Source organism: Bubalus kerabau, chromosome 10 (genome assembly GCF_029407905.1).
Source record: "Bubalus kerabau isolate K-KA32 ecotype Philippines breed swamp buffalo chromosome 10, PCC_UOA_SB_1v2, whole genome shotgun sequence".
NCBI classification, from domain to species: domain Eukaryota; kingdom Metazoa; phylum Chordata; class Mammalia; order Artiodactyla; family Bovidae; genus Bubalus; species Bubalus kerabau.
Window position 1 is genome coordinate 58,751,826 of NC_073633.1, and position 6,302 is coordinate 58,758,127.

Here is a 6,302-nt window from a genome sequence, read left to right on the forward strand (position 1 = left end):
ATTATACTGAAAAGCAAGAATATTGCTAAAATACCACTATACCCACTGAATAAACAGGAAAGACATGTCTGGGCTTCACAGGCTTTGCTGCCACTAGCAGCCATGAAGTCAGGAGAAGGGTTGGTACTTCAGTAATAATATCCTTGGGGGCATCCCATATACAGGTCACAAATAATTAGACCTGAGTTACAAAGCCACTTGGCCTAACCTACATAATATCAGGGCATGTGACATTTAATAACAGTGTAATTATGCAGCCTTTTAACCTTTTTGAATGCAGCTTCAATTTGAGATAAGAAAAATGACAAATTTACATATTTTTCTTCTGTGAAATTTGCATAAAGCTGAAGAGTTGTATCTGTCATGAATTAATATTGATAGTGAGAGAATAAAATGTTTCGTTAGGAATAAGACTGGCTCTAATTCTACTGATTCATTTACTTCTTTTGTACATCTATGTCACACCTTATTTTACGTTTGTAATTTTTCACTTCATTTTAAACTACACAGTAAATTTTCTTAGTGAATCTGAGGTCAGTTAGTTTCTTCATCTGCAAAATGGAAGGATAGTAAAACAGATTGTTTTTTGTTAAATTGTTATTAGAGTATGGTTAACTTATAATGTATTACTTTCAGGTGTACAGCAAAGTGAATCAGTTTTCACTGAAATTTGTTATTAGAGTATGGTTAACTTATAATGTATTACTTTCAGGTGTACAGCAAAGTGAATCAGTTTTCACTGATTCAGGGAAGCCCCCAGTGGCTCAGTCGGTAAAGAATCTGCTGGCAATGCAGTTTCCATCCCTGGGTCAGGAAGATCCCCTAGAGAAGGGCATGGCAACCCACTCCAGTGTACGTGCCTGGGGAAGCCTATGGACAGAGGACCCTGGTGGGCTATACTATGGAGTTGCAAGAGTCAGACACAACTTAGCGATTAAAGTGAAGAAAGTTTTAGTTGTTCAGCCGTGTCTGACTCTTTGCAACCTCACGGACTGTAGCCCACCAAGGCGCCTCAGTCCGTGGAATTGTCCAGGCAAGAATACTGGAGTGGGTTGCCATGCCCTTCTCCAGAAGTGACTAAACTACTACCATATACATACTCCAGGCAGATTCGTTACCATTTGAGCCACCAGGGAGGGAATTCTCCAAAATATATTTATTTTGTTGTTGTTGTTTAGTCACTAAGTTGTGTCCAACCCTTTGAGACCCCATGAACTGCAGCATGCCAGGCTTCTCTGTCCATCACTATCTCCCTGAGTTTGGTCAAACTCATGTCCACTGAGACAGTGATGCCATCCAACCATATCATCCTCTGCTGCCCCCTTATCCTCTTGCCCTCAATCTTTCCCAGCATCAGGGTCTTTTCCAATGAGTTGGGTCTTCACATCAGGTGGCCAAAGTACTGGAGCTTCAGCTTCCACATCTGTACTTCCAATGAATATTCAGGGTTGATTTCCTCTAGGATTTGTTGATCTCTTTGCTGTCCAAGGGACTCTCAAGAGTCTTCTCCAAAACCACAGTTGGAAAATGTCAGTTCTTTGGCACTCAGCCTCCTGTATGGTCCAACTCTCACATCCATACATGACTACTGGAAAAAAAATAACTATCACTATATATACCTTTATCAGCAAAGCGATCTCACTTTATATATCCATTCTTTTTCAGATTCTTTTCCGTATAGATTATTAGAGAATATTAAGTACAGTTCCCTGTGCTATATAGTAGGTCCTTTTCAGTTATCTATTTTATTCATAGTAGTGTATATATGTCAATCCCAATCTCCTAATTTATCACTTCTCTCCACATTCCCCTTTGGTAACCATAAGTTTTATTTTAAGATCTGTTTCTAATTTGTAAATTGCCGGGAGCCAGCGTGAGGAGTCCACCCGTGGCAAAGGTCATGAGGAAGGAGGCTCGACATACACAAAGCACGCTAAAGGGATCTAGCCTCAAGGGTCCCCCTGGAAATTCTCGATCATCTACCCCCAAAACCAGAGCCTGCCTAATTTACTACTTTGTGCTCTCACCTACACCTCTGACTTTATGGGGGGCTGTCCCCCACCACCTCTTTCAGAGAAGGAGTTAACTTACAGCTCCAGTTAATAATAATTCCTGGGCTTGACAGGAGTGTTTCAATCTACAAACTCCTCTGAAGGTTCTCTAGCCTGCCTGACAGGCTTGTCTGGCCACATGTGATTGTTCATAGCCTCCCAACCGTGAGAGGCACGAGATGCTTTAAACCTTCTAAAAACAGGTTCTTTATAGAAGTTAGAAAACTATTAGTATAATATAGTGGGCTGATTAGAAATTGTATTGGTGAAGGGTTTTTCATTTGTTGAGCCAATGTTTACTGCTACGTCTCCACATCCCCTGCCCTTATACACATTAATGAATATATAGAAGAAATAAGTATTAACCTTTGGTATTAATCACGTTGGACCTTAGGCTAAGCAAATTCTTTTCTTAATTAAAATCCACTGCACCCTCACCCTATAGGAATGTAACTTTATCTGGTACCTTTGGAAGGTGGAGTCTGTTTTAAGAATAATCACCCCTGGAGAAATAAGTGTTATGGTTGACTGACCGCTGTCACAAGAAGAGGGTCATAAATTGTCAGCAGACCCCCTGGCCAGAAGATGATGTAACACCCCAAAAACCTCTGTATACATTTGTATGAAGCACCTGACTTTAATAAAAGTCAGGACTGCTGACCCCGCGTGACTTTTGTATAACATCTCAGTGTATAAAAACAGACCCTGGAAAAATAAAAAATGGGATCAGTTCCTCGAAAGACTGGTCTCCCCATGTCGTTCTTTCTCTCACCTTCTGGCTGAACCCCCATCTGGAACGTGGAGGCTCGTCAAGCCTACTAATTATGCCTGGGCTTCTAAGATCTGACCGGGGAGACCTTAGTGTCTCCTCTCCTTCAGGAGAACGGGAGGACACCTGTGGCCTACGTAGGTGATGTAAATTCCTTGCCTTGGAATTTTACTAGCTTTCCACGTAAACCAAGTTATTCAGCCTCTTTTCTCCACTGAATTTTCCTACTGAGCTATCCTCGTTCTATTACTCTTTATATCTCTAATTAATATTTAATTAAAGCTATCGTATCCTGATCGCCGAAGCCGTCTCTCCTTCGAATTTCCCCAGATCCACCGGGGCTGGACCCTGGCAGTAAATAAGTTCATTTGTATCATTTTTTATTAGATTCCACATGTAAGTGATATATGATTTTTGTCTTTCTCTGTGTGATTGACTTCACTTAGTATGATAATCTCGAGCTCCATGCATGTTCCTCCAAATGGCATTATTCCATTCTTTTTCATGGCTTAGTTATAGTCCATTGTATATAGGTGCCACAGCTTCTTTATCCATTCTTCTGTCAATGGACATATATATTGCTTCCATGTCTTGGCTATTGTATACAGTGCTACAATGAACATTGGGGTACATGCGTCTTTTCACATTATGTTTTTCTCCAGATATATGTCCAGGAATGGGATTTCTGGATCATATTTAAGTTCTATATTTAGTTTTTAAAGGAAACTCCATATTGTTTTCCATAATGGTTGTACCAATTTACATTCCCATCAACAGTATAGGAGGATTCCGTTTTCTCCATACCCTCTCCAGCACTTATTGTTTGTAGACTTTTTTGTGTTTCCAGTATGCTGCTGTGTTTGTAGACTTTTTGATGATGGCCAGTCTAACCAGTGTGAGATAATATCTCATTGTAATTTTGATTTGCATTTCTGTGATAATTAGTGATGTTGAACATCTTTTCATGTGCTTTTTGGCTATCTGTATGTCTTCTTTGGAGAAATGTCTATTTAGATCTGCTCATTTTTGGATTAGGTGGTTTGTTTTTCTGATTTTGAGCTGGATTTGCTGTTTGTATATTTTGGAGACTAATCCCTTTTCAGTCTCTTCATTTGCAAATATTCTCTCCCATTCTGTGTTGGGTTGTCTTTTCAATTTGTTTATGGTTTCTTTTGCTGTAGAAAAGCTTTTAAGTTTAATTGGGTCCCAGTTGTTTATTTTTGCTTTTATTTTTATTACTCTAGGATGTGGATCAAAAAAGATATTGCTGTGATTTATGTCAGAGAGTGTTCTGCCTATGTTTTCCTGTGAGAGTTGAATAGTATACATTCTTACAGTTAGGTCTTTAATCCATTTTGAGTTTATTTTTGTGTGTGGTGTTAGGGAGTATGCTAAATTTTTCTTTTACATGTGGCTGTCCAGTTTTCCCAGCATCACTTGTTGAAGAGGCTGTCTTTTCTCCATTGTCATAGATTAGTTAACCATAGGTGCATGGGAAAATAGATTATTTGTAATTGATTCCTTTTAATGTTGAAACTCAACATACCAAAAAGATAGAACTAGAGCTGTTACGGCTGCCACTGGGATACGGAGGAACTTTTCTCCCAAAGAGAACACTGAATCATCTCCTTACCCTCCACCCTCTTAGAACCCTGGAGAATCAAGTAAAAACAAAACAGAATGTTTATTAGAAATAAGTGAGGCCACGTGATACAATATTAATAAGCAATCCAGTGATGAAATTAAGAAAACATTTCCATTCACAGTAGTATACACAAGAATAAAATACTTACAAATAATGTTAATAAAAGGACAAGACCTATCCACTGAGAACTGTCATTCTCAGTGTCATTATTGAGAGAAACTAAAGGCCTAAATAAATGGAGATATACACTAAGTTAATAAATTGGAAGAGTTAGTATTGTTCAGGTGGCAGTATTCCCCAAATCAGCCAATAGAGTAAATAAAATTCCTATCAAAATCTCAGTAGGTTGAGAAATAGATCCTAGAATTTTTTATGAAAATGAAAAGCACCTAGAATAGCACTCCTCCTTAATAAAATCAAAACTATCAACAACCATATCAAAAAGAACAAAACTGGAGGACTTATCCTATTTGATCTCAAAACCTACTACAAAGTTTAAGTAATTATTATGTGTTGGCATAAAGATAAACATACAAATCAATGTGAAGAACAGCAATTTCAGAAACAAATGCACATATTATATTCAGTCAAGGCCTTCCCTGGTGGCTCAGAGGTAAAGAACTTGCCTGCAATGCAGGAAACCCAGGTTCGATCCCTGGGTGGGGAAGATCCCCTGGAGTAGGAAATGGCCACCCACTCCAGTATTCTTGCAAGGAGAATCCCATCGACAGAGAAGCCTGGTGGGCTACAGTTCATGAGGTTGGAAAGAGTCAGAAATGACTTAGCAACTAAACCACGACCACCACCAAGTATATTCATAAGTTAAGACTTAAAATAGTTAAACTAACATAATTTGCTACTACATTAGTCACTGATGAATATGAGCCAGTTTGGGAATAAATGCTATGAAAACAAACACTATGAATAGCAAGAGTGGAACCTTTTGTTCAGTGCTTTGTAATATCAGAATTTATATTTTATAAACCTGCATTGATATTGTACCTTTAACAAATTAAAAGCATTTTTTAGGTCAATTAACCCTAATCTAGTTTGATTATTAATGAGATTATGTTAGTCAAGCAACTACTATGTGTACATTATCATATTACTTGAAGAACCCTCTTGTAATCATTGTGACAAGAAGTGAGCTTGCAATAAAAATAGTTGAACATAAGGCAGGACATTTTCAGCTTGTTAAAGATATTTAAAAACAAATTTGTATGGAGATTTTGTAGCATAGATATAGATGTGTCAATATATACAAAAGATAAAATAGTTGGCAGTGGTTAGGTATGGTTTATGGGATTATATGGTATCATTTTTTCTTTTTGTTTATTTGCATTTTTGACAATAAAAAATTTTAAACAGGAGAAAAAATAACATGTTAAGTTTAAATATTGTTTTTCTCCCAAACTGACTACTAATTGAAAGGCAGCTAGTTGAAGGAGGAAGTAATAGTTGTAATAGAACATGAATACATACTCTGAACTGGTTTTACTTTTGTAAAGGAAGGTGAGAAACAAGTTCCAGAGTCAAGAGCGCTCTTTAGCTGTAAACATGCCTTTGACTGTAGTCAACTCTATTACCCCTGTGAAGGATGGGGATTGCCCAAAAGAGCCTAAGATTAAAATGGGGAATGGAAGTGACTGTGATGAACTAAGATGTATTTTTAGGATACCTGACAGTCCAGAGAAGAACTGACAAAATAACCCAGTGGAGATGTAGGCATACCCTGTAAAGTACAGCCTTAAAATCTGAGGCAGGAGTGTTTGCTTAGGCAGAGCTGACAGGAAAGGCACTTGGAATAGGCTCCTAGGGGATGCTCCAGATCAGAGAA